Source organism: Notothenia rossii, assembly GCF_949606895.1.
Source record: "Notothenia rossii genome assembly, chromosome: 4".
Lineage (NCBI taxonomy): Eukaryota > Metazoa > Chordata > Actinopteri > Perciformes > Nototheniidae > Notothenia > Notothenia rossii.
In genome coordinates this window covers 53,325,922-53,349,283 of record NC_136902.1, presented here as the reverse complement: position 1 = coordinate 53,349,283, position 23,362 = coordinate 53,325,922, and the positions used below count along the sequence as shown (strand labels likewise).

Sequence of the window (23,362 nt, the reverse complement as noted above, 5' to 3'; positions counted from 1 at the left end):
AAAGTTGAACATGGTTCAACTTTTGAAGCTTCGACGGAAGCGTCAGCCAATCAAATCCCGTTTATGAAAATCTGCCAGTACAACTGCTAGCCAATCAAACCGCGTGTATGCTGCGAGTAGTGAATCACTAGGTGCTGTATGATCAGTCTCTGTTCATCTACTGGGATACAAACCGGAGGAGCCAGGCATGGAGGGAGGTGGCAGAGATAGTGGGTGACACTGGTAGGTTTGCGCCTGTTTGGGGAGTTTATATCCAGTGTACCTCGTTTAAACATTGAATGGACAGCTAGCAGGCATAGACAGTATATATAGCTAGCATGGAATGTTTTTTGCTTTGTATGTCGGGGGCGGGAGATTCATGATTGGTTGTTGCTCGCGTTGCTCGTGTTGACTCCCCAAACTTCAGACACGCCCACCGCCAAGCGCCAACGCACGCTGCTGTGTGGACGCTCCGTTACTGTACAATAAACCTGAGTCGTGAAAGATACTCGACCATCGATCATTAAACAGGAGCGAGCTTCATTGCTTCGCTTTTACATAAAACAGCTCCGCTCCGGCCCTCCCGCGCTATGCGCGTGACCTGCAAGTATTTGTTTTACGTGTGACCTGGGCATTCTGATGAGAGTGATAGATGACAGTATGCCAGGAAGTTGCAGTTTCAACGAGCGTTGGCTAGCTGAAGACAAATACAAGCCATGGCTAAGACGAGGGTCAAGCCCACGAGTAGCCTCCTGCAAAGTTTGCAAACCATAATTTCAGTTGTTCACGATAGGAGAGTCTGCGCTGACGAGCCACATGAAAGGTATGCCGTAGTAGAGCATTTTGGATGAGGCTAAAATAAGATAAGGTGAACCTTTATTAATCCCTGTGGGGAAATTCAGTTGTACAAAGCAGCAACAGGGTAAGCGTAAAAAAACAGGACAGCAAAGATTCACACAGATTAATAAAATAAAAAATAATAAAAAATAAATAAAGATGAAATAATAATGATAATAAGAATAAAAGACTATGAAATAGGAGATGAGTAAAAATAAGATTAAAATAACTGTCAGCATATATACATATTTGGTCATCTAAGTTATAAAGTACGGAATAAGTTAAAGTGACAAGGGACCCCGGAAGCGGAAAATTATACATTGAATTCAATGGAGAGAGAAAACGTATCTTTTGATCCCGTTTGAATTGTGCCACGAACTACACATATGATGTTTGTCAATTTAAAAGAACATTTTGCAAGTCAAAAAAATTAAAATGTGTCGTAAAACTGTGAAGTAACACATTTTTTTGTGTTAAGCCGCTCAGTGAACTACATGTCTCTGGTCCCGCACAATACGCGTCACCAACACAAAGATGGCCGTCACGTTGGCACGTTTCACCTCCTTCTTTCAGAATGAGAATAAAAGTATAAAACGAGGTGAAAATCACTACAAGTCTGGGCACGTTGAGAGCTGTACATACACGAAAGGGGAGTTAGTCGGTTCTGTAAGAGCCAGCATGCGGGATCGGCTTTACAAGGTTTCGGTGAGTAACATGAGTGTGATGTTTAACGTTAATGTCAGTCAATAAGGAGGAGAATGAAAAAGAAGATGATGAACCACAGACCCGGCATATAATGACTGCAGTGTTAATTTATGTTACTGTTATAAATAGCATTAGTTGACTGAGAAAACCGTCAAGAAAAAAAGTTTAGCGATGTTACGAGTCGACTAGTATAATATGCCCACGGCTGTGATTGACAACCTGGACAGCCAGTCAGAAGCTAGAATGCCAACCTAGAGAGCCAATCAGAACCTAAAACGGGTGTACTGTATATGGGTGTGTATGCTGTGGATAACATTAATGTTCACAAGAACAAGGTACACTCCCGTGTTTTGTTTTAGTTGCTCTTCAGATTGAAGCGGCCAGTTTTATGTCGACTATACTGTAAGTGTGATCTCCTTTTACATCTCGTTGTGTCATTTGAGTTTTTTTGCTGTGTGTAGATTCAAGGATTTTGGTTATCTTGTCAATTTGTTTGGTTATCTAGGCACAGCTGTGTGTGACTCCCTCTGGTACACTGGTTGATTAATTCATAAACTACACACTGAGTCTAGATCCTGACCAAATCCTTTTTTTTTGTTGATCAGATGTTTTTCAAAAATGTAATACACATTTAAAAAAATACATTGTACAATCACAACCAATACAACACAAATTACAAAAAATACAGAAAAAGCAATAACAACAATCAGACAAGTACAAGAAAAATAAACCCTCCCACCCCCAGATCCGGACCATCCTTGTATTGCTCATTCAATCTATTATAGCATGTTAACAAACATGGTACTTACTTTATTTGTACAGATCTACATGGGAGATGATGGCGCGATGCAGAGCGCTGTCTGTGATTGTGCACAGGGGATGTACAAATGCAGCCACACTGCAGCATTGGCAATATTTGCCATGTGGCAGATCAGCTCCACAGAAGTTGAGTGCCAGTGGAGGAAGCCTGGCACTTCAAAAGTAGTCCAGCCGGTGTCTCAACTCTACCAACAGCGAGAGGAGACATACAACCCACTGGCCAGAGACATCGCTACTGAGGATGTAGACTGGTTCAGGTCTGCACTGAGGGGCGCACAGTGTGGCATGGCATGGCTTTTGTCACCTGAGCCAGAGCTGCAGCTTCAACATCAGGCCATTTTCACCGTGCCGGAGCTGGTGAAGAAGCATGGTGGTCGGGGGCTTGAGGCAATTCTTGCCTCAATGCGACTGAGCAGAGACCAGCAAGCTGCCACCCAGACAGCCACCATAGGACAGCGGACAAATCCTCAGTGGCAGTTACACAGGCAGGGCAGGTTGGCAGCCAGCAATTTTGGTGCTGTGCTGAGGTCGGGACTTTCATCCACTCCATGTGCGTCCCTCATGAAGAGGGTGCTTGGGGGGTACAATTTAGACGGAGTCATGGCTGTCAACTGGGGAGTTGTAAACGAGGCCGAATGGGTGAAGGCTTTTGTGCAGGCCTATCGGGTGACAGTGATCGACTCTGGTCTTTTTGTGAGTGAGTCGGGTGTTTTGGGAGCATCACCTGATGGACTTGTGCAGACATCTGCCCTGCTGGAGGTGAAGTGTCCACACAGCCAGAGCAACATGACCATCGCGGAGGCAGTCCAGTTACCATCCTTCTGTCTCCGTGAGGAGGGTGGGTCATACATTCTCAAGAAGAATCACCCATACTGGCACCAGGTCCAAGGGCAGCTGCACATCACAGACCGGAGTCTCTGCTACTTTGTTGTGTGGACCACGAAGGAGGCGATTATCATCCCCATCCCCAAAGACCCTGCATGGCATGGAAATCTCCTCCTCCTGGAGAACTTCTACACTCAGCATATGCTCCCTGTGTTGGTCAGTAGGGAGGAGGACATGTAAATAAACACACACACGCACGCACGCACGCACGCACGCACACACACACACACACACACACACACACACACACACAATATTTAACTAATAAACAATAAATCCCATGTTGTTGGAAAAGTAATAATGCTGCATGTACAGTATACGTTTTTGTTCAAATATCGCAAGTGTTATCGTGTTATGTGTTCCTGATATCGTGCAGCCCTAATATTAAGGCCTTATTGTCACATGCACAATAACTACAGTGCAGTTTTGGGCAATGAACATGTTAAGTCTCAGGCCCCTCTAAAATAAAGGATATTTAAGACATATAAATAAAGAATTACTTTTACTGAAGAACTACTACATAACTGTATTACATGGTTATATAAATAGTTTGAACTATTCATGACTGACAGAAGCTTGTTTTTACACTGACCTGTTATACTCATATCTATTAATGTCTTTGTAACTTCAGTAAACCTCAACAATTCCCCTTCTGGTTTAATGCATCACAGTTCAGTAAACTGAGTAAAATATGAACCAGTGTAATCATTATAATAACTTAGGATTGTAACTCTTTAAAAAAGGTGTAGGTGGCTCTTAAAAGAGCCGTTGTGTGACTTTGGGCTGGTCTCAGCAGTTTAAGCCCTCTCCGCGGATGCAGCGGGCCAGCTGGATGCTCCCCCCTCCCCCCGGGGATCGCAGGCTGAAAGGTTTGGGAACCCCTGGCTTAGTCAACGGTGAGGGTGCTGGCTACTTCCTTTATCAGGGGATTTTGCAGGTTCACCAAGGCACAGCAAAGCTGTACCAGCACATTTGCAGTGTTCCTGAGGTGGCAAGGAATCAGGTCCAGAATCCTGAACTCCTTTATTCTGGCATTTGCCCTCTCCACATGGATCCTGTTCTTGGCTATTTCCCTGGTAGCTCTCACTTCACTCTCTGTGAACTTACCCTTGTTCAGGAAAGGGGGAATGTTCACAATCACACCCGCAGGCACAATATCTGAAATTAAAAAGCCCTTGTCTGCTAAGATAAGGTCGCCAGCCACTAAATGTTCCAGAATGCCTGAATGCTGCATAATGGCCTTATCAGACACAGAGCCCGGGAAGAGTTGGCTGCAGAAGTTGATGACTCCATTTGGGGCCACAGAGATGAGCACTTTGAAGGAGTGCATCCCTCTGTAGGAGGAGTACGTCAGTTTGGCTTGGTCCATCTGACTTGGGGCGGCCACGTGGATGTCGGTGCAGTCTACAATCATTCTGCAGTTGAAGGCAGAGGACTGGGAAGCAGCAGGCATGCTGTTTTTTTTTTTTTGCCTACTGGGCACAGTGGACATCATTTTTTCGAACAGCAACCTGTGGAGCAGATGGACCATGGTGTTCACCACATTACCCACTGTTGCGGTACTGCAGTGGAACAGCTGTGCAAGGTGCAGGTGAAGATAATTCTGCCGGATCTTCATCATGGCCATGAAGACCTGGTCTGCCAGCAGGATGACCTCCACTTTCCATCCAGCGTAATACACAATGGAGCCCTCAAAGCGCTCCACCAACCCCGCCACCCTTTTAAACATGGCCTGATCAGGAAGCCCTGTTTCCATACGGATGACATCATCGGGTAAGCCTGCTGCTGAATATTTGGCCATTCGCATCCAAGTATCCCCTGACAGGTCTGCGGAACAACTGGACTGCACACTGGAGGGTCCAGGTTCGGTGTCTGCGGACTGCACGCTGGAGAATTCGGGGTCAGTTTCTGCAGACTCAGGCCCTTTGCTGTAGCTGTGGTCGCTGGACTGATTAACCGCTAAGCTCCCTTTCTCTTTGGTCCACTCAAATACAGTTGGCCCTTTCTCTTTTCTGCTTTTCTCATCTGGCTCCCTGTCTGCTCGTCTACAATGAGAAAATTATATAATTCATTACTAACAATCATTTAAACCTGCCAAATAGCCCCCCTACCCATAGTTTAAACAGTCTGCACTCTTCTATTTATCTTGTGAAGTACTTGTAACATTCAGCTTGTGTGTGTTTTAGTTGTCTTTATTTCCAGGTAGAATAGGACCAAGAGTGAGGAAGTGAGACAGAGCTCTTAAAAGGCCAAACAGTGTGTTTGGCCTTTTAAGTGTGACACATATGTAGTGATAAATGCTTCACCTGACCACTGTTCCTAAATAAAAAAAGTTTTCTGCATCGTCAGTAATTTTTTCCAAATAATTACCAATATTTCACAAATTCTTCATGTCAACTTAAGAGCACAGCTGTATGTTGACTATGTTAACTTTGCCTGGTTCATCTTACTGGGGGGCTGCTACATGGATGTTGGCGCAGTCCACAATCATTTTGCAGTTGAAGGCAGAATGAATGTATTATTGACTCAGAATGAAGCACAACTTCATGTCATACAATACATTGACTTTATTTGTAATTGTGTAAAAAAATAAAGCATTGATTAGCAAGCAGGACCTGCAGGAACAGAGAACGGTGATGGATGGAGCTGGGAAGAGAGAAGAATAAAGAAAACAGATGAACTTTATTATCGGATATTAAAAATTCAATTTTCAAAACAAGTTGCTGCTCCTACAGTTTTCTAGTATGTAAAAATGATTTCACATGACCTATGCAAAATATCACACTCAATACATGTGTGTCTCTGGGGGGTGCATTGTGCCTTTGATGTATATAAATAATATACCATAACCAAATACTATTACGTACAGTGGAAATCAAGTTGCCAGAGCAGGTCAGTGTGCATGTTCCTCAGGGTCTCAGCAGTTACATGTGAGGTAAAGAAAATAAAAGAGAAAAAGGTCAGTAACAACACTTTAAAGTAACAACACTGAATAATTATCTCTCTTAATAATTTTCTCTCAGTAATCACTCAACTACTGTCTTTCCAACAAACAGATTGACTCACCCTCACTGTCATCACAATGACACATGTCCAGAAGAATGTCATGCAAAGCTCCCTGCCTGCCTGCCTTCCTTCGACTCTCCCTGAACTGCTTCCTTAGCACCCGGTGGAGGGCGCAGTAGGCTACTCTTCAAATTTTTCACAAAATACTTACCATGATGACTACTCTTACTGTTTAACATTTTGGTGTACTTCATGTAATAAAATAATAACTTCATGGTAAGGCTACTAAAAATGACAAGGCTAAGTAATGTAATGCTAACTAACGTGCTCGCTACTCGTCGCTACTAGCTAGGTAGCTAACTTGACTATGTTCCATGCACAACATGTATATTACCTATGATCAGTGGTTAATTTGAGCCGGATCCTGCCGGAACAGGATCCGGCACCTCTTCATTTTGGCCACCCTGTGTTCCGGCACCTATTTGGGCAGATCCGGTACCTCTCACAAAAAATAAAAATGTAAATGGTTAAAATGAAATAAAATATGCAGATATTAATTTACAGAAAAAATCCCAAGAATTTCATGTCGTTTATTAAGATTAAGATTTGAAAGAGTCGGAGATCTGTGTTGACGCACTGAAAAGCTGGACCAACGGACAAACGTCTTTCACTTTTGAAATTCGCCACGTCGCAGAGAGGAAGAAACGGTGATTCAATGCAAGCATGTCAAAAAGACAGTTAAATTGACTGTCTTCTTCAAAAAGAAGGAAGAGGTAATAGACACTTCAAAACGAGTCAGAAAAGCCTCCACAAGCAGCGACGAGGGCAGCTGCAGCGGTCATGTTGATGGTCAAAACCAGGAGGAGGTTAGCGCCGCAACAGCTAGCCAGCTAGCTAACCGACAGCTAGCCAAGCCCGGGCAGCGGGTCAGGTTCACCGCCAGCCGGAACAGGAGCCAGCTACCGTCAGCCAGGTGGACCACCAACAGCAACGGGTGGGTACCCTGGCATCAACTAGCCCGGTACAACAGCCGGCGCAAGAGGCGAGCGGAACCGCGACATCAGCTGGCTTACAGCAGGAAGATTCAGTAGGAGAGGAGAGCGCATTGAGCGTAGAAGAGTGTGGGACGTCCAGCGACAGGTCAGTTTTTTCTAACTGTGGCCAAGAACTTGGAGGACAGTATGTTATCTCAAGGAGGCCGGATGCCAGATAAAACTGGATATAATAAGTTCATTGAGGAGTTGAAGGCGCTTTACGCACAATACTGGCCCGAGGACGCAGGTGCGCTGTATGGAGAGACTGAGGTCGAGTCACTGTGTCAGCGCTTCAACATTGCCAACCCGCGCGCAGTCATACGGGCCTACAGAACGTACAGAGACTCAGATGGTAAAGACACCCCCGATGAGCTGATGGAGTTACTTGTTGCTGTCAACAGCATTCCCATTGCAAGTGCTGAATGTAAGCGCGGATTTTCTCAAATGAACTTGATTTGCACTCCCAACCGTAGCTCTTTGCTCACATCCACCATGTCATCTTTACTCTTCCTAATTCTTGTTGGACCCCCCCTGGCTAAATTCAATCCAGTCCCGTACGTGAGGTCCTTGGTGGCCAAAGGACACAGAACTGCCACAGACACACGCAGTAAAAGCAGAAAAAAAGAGATAGAGGACAATCCGGACATGCTCGTGATGTGGGGTGTTTTAAACAACTAAATATGGTGAGCAAACATACTGTCTATTAATAGGCCGCCGTGCCAATCTTTGAATAGGCCTAATAAATATTTTCTTTACACGTTAAACCTGTTGAGAAATTAATTGCTGGCTGTATACTGAAGTCCCACCTGTGGTGATGTGGGCATTTGCCTAGGTTGTGCGTACTAGCCTAAACAATTATAAATTATCGTCATAACATTTATACCATGGATACTATTTGAAATTGAGGCTTGTAAGTCCCACAGCGTTGCAAGTGGACATTTTCATGTTGTTTTCAGCACCTTTTCTGTATACGTTCCGGGACCTGTACGCGTCTCGTCATCCCTGAGCTGTCATATGTACTTTGCGTTCCGGCACCTTATGATTTACAAATTAAGCACTGCCTATGATATTACCTGATATGTCTGATCCAGCGACTCCTGGTCCTTTCATAAGACGGGAAGCGATAGAACGAGCAAGTGGTATGATCACTTTTGTGATTACAACATGGTACAAAGCACACAGGCATCTTGTAAAAGTGAATTTATTTGAGCAATCTCTTATATTTATTGGAGGGAATAAATCAGTTATGAAATCTTCTTCTTCGCTTTAATTACGAGTCGCAATCACTTGGAGCATTATCGCCTGTGACATCACATACGCGACCCAGAATGGGATTTGGGATTTGTAGTCTTTGTAGTCGCGTATTGTTGGAGATTTGGAGGATGTTGAAAACCAACCTCGTCTCCGCGTGTCGTTTGATAAGCTGGGTGAATTCGTGAAAAGGAAGGGATTAAGAAACACCAGAATATAAGTTAAACAATAATCTTGCTTTAATGATAAACAGTAACGATACAAAATACAAATACAAAGAAATCACGAAGCACTCTGCAGAGTACTCCGGGCTCAGGTTCTACCACCGTGTGAGACAGGTCTCAGGAACGGCCGGTGAAAAACAAGAGCGCGAACCAAAGGAAAACACAGTCTTTCATACTAAAACACAGGAGGAGGAGGTGTACGTGCTTTCCCCCAGAGGTCATCTTATTGGCAGAGACCAACACATGGCCTGTCGCACCCAATCAGTGCGACACAGCAGAAGAAACCCGGAAACAAAAAGTCTCTTTCAGTTTGACGAAGACCAGACACCTTTTGGTGTCTGGTACGAACCGGCTCTCAACAACAAGTTTCCTTATCTTATTTCACATCTTGTAGCCAGCACACACACATCTCCTTTATGGCCCTTTGTCCCTGAGTCCATCTTCCCCCCTTCAGGTTACCACACACAAGTTAAAAGTATGTTTTAAGATATAGTTGTTATAGTTGGCTAAATATACGTAATACATGTTAATTACTTTCATATCAATAATAACGAGGAACACATTACCTATGCTTTTAAGCAGTATTAGAGATGCTTTTCAAATAGTCAAACTTCACACAGGCCTCATATAGAGAACACACTCATTTGTCCTATAGCCCCTCCATTTGTTTGAGCTATTGTTCACATCTTTACTTCAAATAAAAGGTTTCACATTGTATATTTTCAGCTTCCTTTACACATACTGTTATTATTAATACAAAGTAACCAACCACACACCTCTATTGAAAACAAGTCGATTCCCCTGACAATTGACATGCTGAAACTCCTCGGAATGCGCTCCCTCCCCCAACTCTCTCGTCCCTGTCATAAAAAACTGCTTCCATTTCATATAGAGTAATGAAAGATGTTTAAGCTAATTTCTCCACAATGTTTGTAGCCATTTAGTACCCACACATGAAAGAACAAGAACAGAGGTATAGTTGACCAGTAATCCTGTAGCACATATATTTTACTGCAATGAAAACACACACACATCTGCTACAAGATTGTGTAGCGCACACCCTTCTTTTACGAGGGAAACATTCCAGAGTTTCGGCCCTATCTCCAAATAAGGGTGTCCCATGCTCCCATCTCTTCTCAAAACACAAGGACTTCACCTCAATATATTGGGGGAGGGAAAAGATACTTTGTCCCTTCTAATTTAACACACATGAATATATATAAGGTGACATTAAAAGGAATATACCAGATTTAACTTTCCTGCCATAACACGTTACTTTAATCCTTCAAATAATTCAAATAATCCTTCAGTATTCATAGTCTTATATTTCAACAATTTTACGACAAAATGTGACTTTTTTGACATGGAAATTATTGTTTAAGATTGACAAACATCATATGTGTAGTTCGTGGCACAATTCAAACGGGATCAAAAGATACGTTTTCTCTCTCCATTGAATTCAATGTATAATTTTTCGCTTCCGGGGTCCCATGGACCGGAAGTAGATGGGCGTGACTTCGCCTCTCAGAGTGCTGCCATCCCCACCATACGTCATCTCACATAATTCAGAGCTGATTGTCTGTAAGTACGTGTGCCGCGAAAAGTGTGGTGTGTGAAGAGGAGGAGGGTTATGGCTAGAAAGGATCCGTCTTGTGTAAAACTCTCGCGAGAGTTTGGCTGAATGTCACATGGCTGAATGTTTACGTTTGGCAGGCAGCCTTTAAGTTACGATCGTTAACATCAGAGGGCCACAGCAACTGATGATGAGAAGCTAAACTATCTATTAATTATGTCAATTACAGGGAGTGTGATTGTTGAAATAGGGTGTTAGCGGTCTTGCTGGTGTTCAAAGAAGAATGACAACACTGTAGATCAACAACACTATGGTTTATTTTTTATTCACAGGCAAGTCAACGTTGTCGCAGTAAAAGTCCCAAGATAGCTCCTGGTGCAATACAATTTTCCCTTGCAGTGTTTTACTATTATGTCTGATGTTTCTCTTTTAATATTGCTGCTGCATTAATGTGTATGTTGCATCATGTTACTGCTGGAGATGTGTTTCCGAGCCGCTCCGATTACAACGAGAGTTACAACGAGAACGTGACGTCATATTTACACTAGACGGATCCTTTCTAGCCATGACCGAGGAGGAGAGAGACGCGTCCCAAAACCAGGAAGTAAGCTGCGCATGGGTTCCCTCCACAAATAGCAATGAGATTTCTCCATAGGATTTTTGAAAATAGCTCAAAATAAGATCTGTGGGAAACGTACCTGTTAGATAAATGCACGTTTTGTTCAGCCGGATAATATCCACATGTCTACCCTACTTTTATAATTTTCGAATCATAAATCTATCGATTAGATTTATGATAGACTTTTGAAACTACAAGAAGATAAGGAGGACTTTTACAAACAAGTAATAGAGATTTTTGTCCAGAAGGATAGCCAAATGGACTTCATCTTCAAGTCAAGGTAAGACCGCAATTTTATTGAAAATGGGATCTTACTAAGAGAGAACAATTCAATATTTAAATGATACAATTAAAATGTTTGGGTATCCATTTGTTGAACTGTCTGTTTAAAATTAATGGAAGCATCAGACAAAAAAAGCTTTTGAAAATAATATTATATTTTGATTTAGGTCAAAATATTATATTTGTAAACCTGAAGAGTCAGTGCCAGTGCCTCAGCAGCCATGAACCTCACTGCAGAAGCTTATATAGACATCTAAGTTTTCTGTGCCCCACCACTTTTGTACAAACAGAAACGCCACTGGAAACACTTTGTATTACTGGTCTGGGGGAAGCTCGCGAGTGTGTGTGTGTGTGTGTGTGTGTGTGTGTGTGTGTGTGTGTGTGTGTGTGTGTGTGTGTGTGTGTGTGTGTGTGTGTGTGTGTGTGTGTGTGTGTGTGTGTGTGTGTGTGTGTGTGTGTGTGTGTGTGTGTGTGTGTGTGTGTTAGGCTTGGGCGGTATGACGGTATTACGGTATACCAGGGTATTTCGAAATACCGTCGGTATGATTTTCAATACCGTGACGTCACAGACTGTGCGCCAAATCATAGATGCGTTTCATTCTATTACACTGACACGGAGATTTGACAGGGACGACATTGGTTGTAATGCACAGCACGCGCCAGCAGAGGGCAGGGGAGGGCAGTCCGTCTTTCCCGCTCTCAGAGCTCAGCACAGAGCTGAGCTGAGCAAGATGGCGGCAGCATTTGCCGGCCCCGAACTCGGACAACTAGTAAAAAAGAAAAATGCCTCTGTGCCTGTTTGGGACTATTTTGGGTTTACTCGTTGCCAGTGACTTCATCCAGCACAACGAGAGACGGAGGCACTTCTTTGGGAATGTTTATGACGGGGTGAGTGAGTGTTGACATTTTTTAATCCTATGCAACTGGTTGATGGTTTTCTAGTCGAGGTCGGACGGTTTTAAAAACGAAAGCATTTACGTGCTAAACATTCACGCGAGTAATCCAATGAATCAAATGGAAATAAGGTTTTTAACACATGCACGGAATAATATTGCCAAACTAGTTAGTGAATATAGCAAACTTTATTCAATAAGTGTTAGAAATTAAAATCAATGTTTTAATGGGGAAATGTAGTTTAAACATGCCGTCAGTTTTAATGCTCTTTTATACTGAAAAACCAGAAATTCTTGTGCACAAGCAGTTAAGCTTTTATTCTGAAAATCCTTAATCTACGCATGTAGCATGTGGCTAATATACGATTTCCTAAAGAGGTAAATTTAGTAGCGAAATGATATGGAGTGGTGCAAACCGAAGCCTACTGATTTAACACTACAACTATAGATGTCGAGATACTACCATGCTGAATATTAAATGAAGGTACAGTTTATTTGAATACATTATTGTTTACAGACGAGAGTAGCATGTGACAACATCCGGAATGACCGGAAACCAAACGAGCCGAGAAGTATTTTTTAGAGTATTGATTACAGCGTTTAGAATGTGTTAAATGAAAAGTGATGAAAGAGAATATGAGGAGAAAAGGCGTGTTGAGCATATATTGGATGTGAAAGGAGCCAATCCTCTGTTTAAATGCAACAACGGACATTGGAGACGAGGCGAGCCGGCAGGCGGGGAGGAGCCAGCAGAGGATATATAACAGCACCGGAGGAGAGATCCAACTCTTGGCTTCCCTAACGAGGAGCGGATCACAGCCGTTTGTCTGCATGAACAATATCATGCTTGTGACGAACCCGCGCCTTTTTTAATTAAAGTACCCAATTGAACTTTCACAGAGACTCCATTTAGTCTCCTTTTAAAGCTTCTCTCCTGGATGGGAAAATAACGAACACAGTTTACATAAGTCAAGTATTTACTTCCGGAAAATGTTTATGTATGATGATATATTGTTAACTTAGCTCACTATGGAAACAACGTCGGAAATCTACCATCGCGTCCTGTATCCGATCTCAAAATGTGCCATTTGCACAATGTGTCATGTATGCAGCCCTTGTTTTGCACTTGCGCGCACGTCGCGGCACTTTGCGAGCGTCTACCGGCTCGGGCTGCATTTTACACCGAACATATAATATACCGTTCGAAACATCTATTTGCCGCCGAACGCCACCTCACTCAAGTCGACCCAAGTCATACCGTCAGTGGCGGCTGGTGGAAAATATTTTTGGTGGGGCTGGCTGTTGATATAGTGAGTAAAAAATTTTTTTTTGGGAGAAATTACCCCTTAAATTGGGACTGATACCGTCATATACCGTATACCACGGTATGATGTCAGCAAGGTATGACGGTATGAAAAAAATGATACCGCCCATGCCTAGTGTGTGTGTGTGTGTGTGTGTGTGTGTTGTGTGTGTGTGTGTGTGTGTGTGTGTGTGTGTGTGTGTGTGTGTGTGTGTGTGTGTGTGTGTGTGTGTGTGTGTGTGTGTGTGTGTGTGTGTGTGTGTGTGTGTGTGTGTGTGTGTGTGTGTGTGTGTGTGTGTGTGTGTGTGTGTGTGTGTGTGTGTGTGTGTGTGTGTGTGTGTGTACCGGGGAAACACTCACGAGAAACACCGGCTGTTGTTATGCCTGCTGTGACGTTAAATTACTCCGTTCTCCGCTTGTAATTATGCCGTTACCAAGCTTCAAAGTTGTATTTATCATCTGAATTTGCCGAAACAAGTTTAATATTCTGAAAGCCAATACTTTGTTGATTTGAAAACAGATGAGAACAAACTGTCCCGGACCCTGCCGTGTTATCTATGATTACTATACGCCTTACATTCATAATTTCAGCTGGAGGGAGAGGAAGCTGCGCTGCGGAAGAGCAGGGTGCGAGAGAGGTGCCTGTCTTCTTCCCTTTGATGAGATTTTGGCAATAGGCTAGTTGCACAAGATGGCGTCTATCAACTTCCGGCGGCTGGGTGTGAGCCTGAGTACTTCCGGTCTTCGGTGTGGAGTTGTTTGGGGAGTTAGCTATATACATACGAGAGAGAGAGAGAGAGAGAGAGAGAGAGAGAGAGAGAGAGAGAGAGAGAGAGAGAGAGAGAGAGAGAGAGAGAGAGAGAGCAAGATACATAGCATACAGATAGCGATATACTGATAGATAGCATAGATTGGAACAGTCTAAAGCTAAAATTGAAATTGAGCAATTTTATTTCTCTGAATTTTTTTAAAGCCCGTCTAAGTGAAATGCTTTCTGAAACTATGGGTATTTGTAAATGTTGATAAGTATGTAAATATGTTGTATGATTTCCTCTATTGTTTGTTTTTATGTTGTTTTATGTTTCATGTGGAACTTAAATTGCTGCAGGCCTCCCTTGTAAAAGAGATCTATGATCTCAAGGGACCAATCTGAATAAATAAAGGTTGGAAATTAAATGAAACATTAGTGTACCACACTACATCATGTTATCATATTGTGGATTTATTATATTATGTATTGTCCTATGTTATTTTTGTGTGCATTTGTTTTGAGGTTATAATTCATTAGTTATATATAATATATATATATATATATTAGTTATATTCATTAGCCGATTCTTTTGAAAATGGAAAATGAGCCAAACGCAGTAGCATTTGGATGCACTTCAACCAAAACCCAGGCAGTGATAAAGTGCACCATTTGTAAAGGCAAACTATCCTTTAAAGCAGGGTCAACAAATAATCTCCATCGCCACTTAAAAACACAGTATCTAATATAAAGAGTTGCGTGAATTTCATTCAAGGCAAGACAACTTTATTTACTTAACACATACAGAGGGTAAATTCAAAGTAGTACATTCACTGACATGGATATGGCGCCACCATACAACTCTAAGCAAGATGGCCGCGCCTGTGTTGGCAGCTCGTCATTTTCGCTTCCTACCTCTTCCTTCCTACCGCTTCCTACCTCTTCTGTTTTTCGTGGTTTTGTTTGTAACGTCCTTTCTAAAAAGTGCCAAATCGGCTAGAGTTTATGCTCGTCAGACTCTGCTGGATATCGGTTTCTCAGCGTTATCCCCCGTGCAACACCACTATGATTTCTGGAGCGCTCATGGCGCCCTACGCCAACATCCGCCTCGGGCTGTCTGGGCTCCCTGCCCTGGCTGCACCCGGACGAAGCGTACGCGAAGACGGGGTAGACGAGCGGGCGTTTCGGTGAGACTGAGAAATCTTACCTGTGATCGTCCCTGGTCTGCACTCCTCGCCGTATCCACGGCGGCTGGCTGTACTGTGAGACCGTCCTGTCTCCGTCCAATTCTACCTGCCTCCTCGATGCAGCTCCCGGCTTTCGTCCCGGTAAGAAGACGCGCAGTGTTCTCCAGTGTGGCTTCAGTGCCTGGGTGTCTGCGTTCTCTACCTCGGGCTTCCACCATCGGGAGGGCCGGCTCCAATAACATCAGCGTGGGTCTGTTGAATGCCCGTTCAATCGCTAACAAATCGTTCGCTCTGAATGATCTCTTCACATCTAAGGACTTGGACTTTCTGTTCATCACGGAGACGTGGCAGAAGACCGAGGAATTTGCTGCTCTCAACGAACTATGTCCCCCGGACTGCTCTTACTCCTGTGTCCCGCGAACAACAGGCCGAGGCGGGGGCCTTGCCATAATAAACAGGGACGGCTTCTCTACACGTTCAGTGAGCTGCGGAACTTTCTCCACTTTTGAGGTCTCAGTCTCCAAAGTTGGTCGCGCCAACCCTTTCTACTGCATTTTGATCTATCGCCCTCCGGGCAGAAACGCAAATTTTATTACGGATTTCGGACATTTTTTAGCTTCCATCATCCGCTTTGATAGAGTTTTGATGGTTGGGGATTTTAACGTTCACGTCAACGATAGCTCGGACTCCTTTGCTGTAAACTTTTTGAATGTCACAGAATCATTTAACTTTACGCAACATGTTTCTGGTCCCACCCATGCAAAAGGTAATACGCTTGATCTTGTATTTACTACTGGTTTAAAGATTAATTCGATTTGCACTGAAGAGTTGACTGTCTCTGATCATTATTGTGTCCTGTTTAACACACTGTTTGATAATGACGTTGTTCTGGGGAAGCGAGTTAAATGCTCGCGCGTTATCAACAGCCTGACAGCGAATAAATTCGCCTCTAAATTTGACAGCAACATAGTAAACCCCTCCCATGTCGACATAGATCTCATGGTTAACTCCTTTAACACCCACTGCTCTAGTATTCTAGACGAGGTCGCCCCCATGGTTACTAGAAAGCTGTTAGCAGTTAACCACTCCCCCTGGTTAAATGAAAACATCTACAATTTTAGACGAAAATGCCGTAAAGTAGAGCGTCTCTGGAAATCTACCCATCTCCAGGTGCACCGCCTTTACCTAAAGGACCTTATGTCTGAATACAACAACATGGTTAGAGATGCCAGGGCAGCCTACTTCTCTGATATCATTACATCCAGTAAGCACAATCCTAGCATCCTGTTTAAGACCATCAACAACATTGTTAGTTCTCCTCTCCCCCCCATCCCTGTTTTCTCAAATGAGGATTGTAATGACTTTCTCTTGTTCTTTGTAAACAAGGTTGCGGATGTGAGAGCCAGCATTTCCCCCTCCCTCTCCTCCCTCTCCCCCCTCCCCACCTGCCCAGCCAGGCATTCAACTTTGAACTGTTTTGCCCCTATTTCCCTTCAAGATCTCATTGACATAGTTAATTCCATGAAACGCTCTTCCAGTCCACTAGATGTCATCCCCACCTCCATCCTGAAAGAAGCAATCAACTCTGTTGGCCCCGGTTTGGTTTCCATCATTAACTTTTCTCTTGAATCTGGCTCTGTCCCTTCATATTTTAAGCAGGCGGTTGTCGAGCCCCTCCTTATGAAACCTAACCTGGACCCCTATCTCCCAAAAAACTATAGACCTATTTCTAAGCTGCCTTTCACCTCCAAAGTGGTTGAAAAGGTTGTTGCGAACCAGCTCAACGCTTTTCTGGCCAACACTAACACCCTAGATAAATTTCAATCTGGTTTCCGCACGAAGCATTCCACTGAGACTGCACTCCTCAGGGTCTCTAACGACATCCTGATGGCTGCAGACTCGGGTGAATGCGCTGTGCTGATCATGTTAGACCTCAGCGCAGCATTTGATACTGTGGACCACAGCATCATGCTGGATAGGCTTAGAGAGTGGGTGGGCATTTCAGGGAGAGCCCTAGATTGGTTTTCCTCATATCTCGGAGGAAGGTCATTCTCAGTGGCCGTTGGTCCGTTCACTTCTGACCCTGCTCCCCTACCCTGTGGGGTACCACAGGGTTCCATCTTGGCCCCGCTCCTCTGGGCCTTATATTTGCTCCCCCTTGGCTCTATCATCAGCAGCTTTAAGGGTGTGTCCTACCACTGCTACGCTGATGATATCCAGCTGTATGTGTCCTTCACTCCGCAAAACATGCAGAAAATTAACATCCTACTGGACTGTCTAGCTGCCATTGAGGGCTGGATGGGGAGAAATTTCCTCCAGCTAAATGCGGCGAAGACAGAGGTACTTATAATTGCCTCAGACTCCCTAGCAGCCAAGGTAAAAAACCTAATGGGGCCCCTCACCACCAACGTTCACCCCCACATCAGAAATCTTGGGGTGTTCTTCGACCAGGCTATGAACATGGACAAACATGTTTCCTCACTGACCCGCAACTGTTTTTTCCACATCCGCAACATCGCTAAACTCAGGTCCATTGTGTCTCATGCAGAGCTTGAAATGGCTGTCCACGCATTCATATCATCCCGGTTAGACTACTGTAATTCACTTTTCACCTGTCTCAGCAAAGCCTCTGTTCACCGTCTGCAGCTGGTTCAAAACGCTGCCGCCCGCTTAATCACCAGGTCTAAAAAATCCTGCCATATCACCCCCATTCTAGCCTCCCTGCACTGGCTACCAGTTCATTTCAGGATCCAGTACAAGATCCTGATTATCTCATACAAAGCTCTAAACGGCCAAGCCCCAGCCTACATCAGCGAGCTCATTCCACCACACCAAAACACTCGTTCGCTGAGGTCCTCTGACCAGGGGCTTCTGGCAGTGCCCAGGACCCGACTAAAGACCAGGGGGGACCGGGCGTTTGGGGCGGCCGCCCCTAGACTCTGGAACGCACTTACCCCGGTCCTGAGATCGGCTCCCTCCCTCAACCTGTTCAAGGGACACCTAAAGACGCACTTATTTAAGCAGGCGTTTGAGCAGTCTTAGGCCGTTCATCACGTCACTGTCCTGTCACTGTCGATCACTGGTTCTCTTGCACTTGGTTTCATGTTTGTATATTGTTTTAAAGTTTTTATTCTATTTTCCTGTCATGTTATGCTTTGTTATTATTATGCCTTAGTGCCATATTGGCCTAATTGTTTTGACTGCTATATTTTGTACAGCACTCTGTGCATTCGTGCTGGGAGGGGTGCTTTAGAAATAAACTTTTACTTACTTACTTACTTACTTGTGTCATGTTTACAAAGAAGATTATTGACATTAGGTCTGGCAATACAGTCAATCATTATCCTGGTGATTATTTAGCTTATTTTCCCTTCAAAGAGCCATAATTCCCATCACTAATTGCTGCCCAGGCTTGCCCATGCTTTTACCAGCGGTCCGTTCTGGTAGTTGACCAGGAAGCAAGCCACATTGAAGAGCTCCTCAATGCTTCCACACACAGACAGTGGTATGGCTTTGTCAAATAGTTTGTTCTGTTTGACTCTTCTGATGCACCTCTCCACATGGACCCTCAGACGTGCAATGGATTGAGTCTGCCTGACATCCTCCCTGCTCATTTGGTTTTTTTGTGCAGAAAAGCAGGCCGGTACACTTTACACTCAACCAGATTGTCCACAAGGAACCCTTTGTCGACCATTATCGCCATGTCTGGTGTGAGCAGGCTCACGATGCCAGACAGCCTGAAGATCTCCCGGTCACTCATAGATCCTGCATGCAGGCCAGACACAAATGTAATGGCACCATGTGGTGCCATGCCGATCATGGCCTTAAATGTAGCATGCGACTTGTATGTAGAAAACACCTCACTCTGCAGCAGGAGAGATGATGGAGTCTGGCAGAATACTTCAGTGCAGTCAAGCACCACTTGTGTGTCAGGGAAAGCTGAAAACTCTGGTGGAAGGTGAGCTTTGACAACTTCACGTGGGATCCACAGACGTTTGCTTCCAAGCAGTTGGTAGAGGAAGTGTGTCCAGGTGGAAATAATTCTGCTGTGCGGTGAATGCCAAACCGTTCTGCTAGATCCCTCAGATGTAGGCCCACTGACAGGTGCATGAGGAACAGCAGCAGCTCATCTATGGGTGGAAGTTTCTGTGAAAACAAATAAGTGTTAGGCATACTGTAGATACTGTTATAGGGGAGACCGGGTACAGTTGTAACACATTTTCCTGGGGTTTGTTGTTCTGTGTGTGTGTGTGTGTGTGTGTGTGTGTGTGTGTGTGTGTGTGTGTGTGTGTGTGTGTGTGTGTGTGTGTGTGTGTGTGTGTGTGTGTGTGTGTGTGTGTGTGTGTGTGTGTGTGTGTGTGTGTGTGTGTGTGTGTGTGTGTGTGTGTGTGTGTGTGTGTGTGTGTGTGTGTGTGTGTGTGGTGTGTGTGTGTTTTGTGAGTGATGTGATGCACTTGTTAAACGGTGGTATAGTGCGCAGCGTGCATAATTATTAATATACATCCATGCTTGTATGCTGCTTACCGTTGTTGATGATTGAGAGGAATCCGAGCTGCTGGAAGAGGATGCCTTGGCGTTGGTGATCCGCACCATCTTCGTTTTGGCTGCAGGCTCCACCAATTTCCAAAAGGCGAGGAAATGCTTATATGTGGCAAATCTAAGAATGTAATATTGTTCATGTTAGACATAGTTTTGTTTCTTAAATTAGCTTCCCCAAATGAAAAGTGTTTATCAAACTAGTGGCCATAACAGCCTCCTGATAGCCTTATAAACAAACCTTATAAACAAACCTGGTGTAGAAACGAATGTCCTCGTCCGACCCTGCCAGGCGTTGTATGCCGAAACGAGATCTCAGTTGTAACACTTCCAGCTGGTGTTGGAGCTCCCTAACCTGGATTTTCAAGGCTTCGTTCTCGTCGGCCACCTGATTTATTCATCACTGCCGTCGCTGGATTTAAAGAGTAGTCATTATCCGGCGGCGCAAGTATTTCCACCTCGTACTCAGCTGTCAAGTCCGGGGTGGGACTCTGCCCTCGGCCGACGCTCCCAAACATTACGTCTTGGTGTAGGTAGCTCGTAGTTATTCCAAGCAAAGAGAACAGGTGTAGCTCCTTTCTTTACTCTGTTCAGTCCTCCAGCTGTGACCAATAAGTCTCCTGGTCGAAAATGCCTACTACACACACGGGTATTTGTTGTGGGGCTGAAATTGCCCCTACGGACCTTGATCGGCCACTGAGCCTTTACCTCAGCATCAATAGGAAACTAGAGAATGCAATTCCTGAAGAAATTGCTGGTGGGAATGCTTTATGCTGAAAAGCTCACGCTAAACTGCTATGCTGAAATGTGAAACATTTAGATTGAAATGATACATGAACACAGGGGGCTTGAATGTGTGAAAAGAGAAGAAAAGAAAGTAAAAAGGCTTGGAAAAGCAGCGGAATATTTGAACTGCAAACTTCTGAACTAACTTGATGGCGAATGATCTGTCGCCATGGCAACGACATTTGATGACACCCCATAATACGCTTAGATGCGTTGATGGCTGCATCGTTACCAAACCTGTGAAGTTTTGGGGCGTTTGGAGCAGTTTCACTGAAGTTATGAGAAAGCCGTGTTTCATGGCGAGCATTGTGTTGCCATGGCAACGGCATTTGAAGAAATCTCAAAACTGTCCCGTATATGTCTTCACAGCTGGACTGTTAGCACACATGTGAAGTTTGAGCACTTTTTGAACATTTTCATAGGAGTTATAACGACATCATGTTTTATGGCGAAGGATACGCATCCTTCGCTCCCAAACACCATATGCCGTTTCCATGGAAACGGCATATGGTGAGATCTGAGATTTGGCGTAGAGTTATTGAGGCATGGACCGGTGATATACAAGTGAAGATTGGGGGACGATTGGACCGTGTTGATTATACTTAGAGCAACATCATGTTTCATGTCGAGTGGTCAGTCGCCATGGCAACGGCATTTGATGACACCCCATAATACGCTTAGATGCGTTGATGGCTGCATCCTTACCAAACCTGTGAAGTTTTGGGGCGTTTGGAGCAGTTTCACTGAAGTTTTGAGAAAGCCGTGTTTCATGGCGAGCATTGTTTTGCCATGGCAACGGCATTTGAAGAAATCTCAAAACTGTCCCGTAGATGTCTTCACGGCTGGACTGTTAGCAAACTGCTATCCGAAGTCTGCTGCTCTGAGCATGTCAGTTGGAGCGATGACATCATCGTGTTCCATTACACAGGTGTTTATATTTGAGCTAACGAGGCGTCCAGAGATCGAAGGCTTCATTGTTCTGAATGAGAGATAAACCTCTTACATGTGAACGTTTTGTGTTAGAACCGTAACAGATATCTGTGAAATTTCAAAACCTGAAGCGAGTCAAGGAAGTTGAGTATCTGAAGTGTAATTTGTGTGTACTTTCGGGTTAATAATGTGGCCTTTTTGGCAGTTTAACTAAAGGTGTGCGGCTGCTACCGTGAGGAAATATCTGCCTGAAATTACAATGGGGTTTAATGGAGGAATGTTGAAAGTTGTTGTCTCTTCATGCCCTCAAGAGCCATTTTGTTTAATTATTTTTGCTTAATTATTTGTCATTTTTCAAGCTACGAGATGTTTTCCTACATTTGTCATGATAAATTATGTCTCAGGAATGTAGGGTTTGGGAATTATGGCCGTTTAAAAAAAATATATTAAGGCAAATTTCAAGATTTTCTACCCTCTAGCTGTGACATCACTCTATGTTAAAATCTGAAGAAAACCTCTAAAACAAGGTCTGAACAATGTTTAATATCTCTAAAAGTAAGAATCAGATTTAAAAGTTGTTTTACACGAATAATGTCAGAAAGATGTGTAACATTTTAAAGTTAGAATGAGGTTTCTGAGTGAAAGTACGAATGAACAGTTAGCAGTTGAAGTCGCATGAAGATTTGTTGAAGTTAAAGAATTTCTCCATTGACTTCAATGTTTAAAAATGTGATGTATTATGGGATGTATCTCTGGAATTATGAAAGTTATGAATGAGAAAAGTAATAGCCATCGATTCCCGACCGAGCTGAACGTTTTGATGTTTGAACGGAGTTTCTGCGATGTTCAATGCAGGAGGAGAAGCGTGGCAAAATAAGTCGGCGGAATAATAAACTTTTCGTGCGTAGAATAACAGTTAGTTGGAATGCTGTTAACAGCATTCCCACTAAATGAATGGAAACTTATCTCCCGATTATAACGGGACTTATTTGTACAAAGGGGCACACAGCAATGTAGTGCCGACTTTCTTACCCGCTGGAAGGACAATCGCTTTTCTTTACCGCTCATCATCTATGCCAGGGATGGGCAAATGGCGGCCCGTGGGCCATTTGACAGGTGTCTGTGTTGACATTCCCCTTATCGTGGAATAAGGGGAATGCAGAGACAGGCTACAAGTGTTTTAGGTTCAAGTTAGACAACTAATAACTGGGTTAGTGTTCATGACTTCATGTTTATGTCATCTTAATGGTTAATCTAAATACACAGACATTTTCCAACCTGATCTCACCAGAATGCGTGACTCCTCCACGACTCCTTAACACCGCATTGCGTGGTGGAGTCACGGAATCTTTTATATTTGCGTGTCGGCACCACGCAAATAACCCCAATGTAAAGTGAATGAGGCTCGTTTGTCGTGGTGCACACACGCATTTCTACAACGTCCTGCAGTGAGCTTTTTATTCTATAAAACGTTTTAAAAATCTACTTTATAGCTTGTAGTAACTCGCGGGAGGCTTCTTTTATTTTATTTGTATTCATAATCATTTTTATTTTTCCTCAGAATGTATTATGGTGCATTATTTACCAATGTTTGTTCTCAAAACACGGTGCATTTTTATTAAATTAGTTATTTTCTAAGGAAGGCCAGAGCTTCAGCTGTGTCAAATAGATTGTTCCCTTTAGTTTACGTTAAACCAGAAGAAGATGCCGTCGTTACCACGGCAACGTTATGTCGCGCTTGACGGCAGTGACGTAGCCACGTGAC

The 23,362-nt window shown here is 43.8% G+C and overlaps 1 long non-coding RNA gene across 1 annotated transcript in view; it reads left to right on the top strand.

Annotated features, from left to right (window-relative positions):
• Positions 1–6,248: 6,248 nt before the first annotated feature.
• The window catches only part of LOC307036092, a 105,104-nt gene continuing 87,990 nt past the window's right edge, over positions 6,249–23,362 (top strand). Inside the window, exon 1 of the long non-coding RNA XR_013807272.1 lies at positions 6,249–6,298. This is a non-coding gene — a long non-coding RNA (uncharacterized lncRNA). The remainder of the gene's footprint in view (positions 6,299–23,362) is intronic.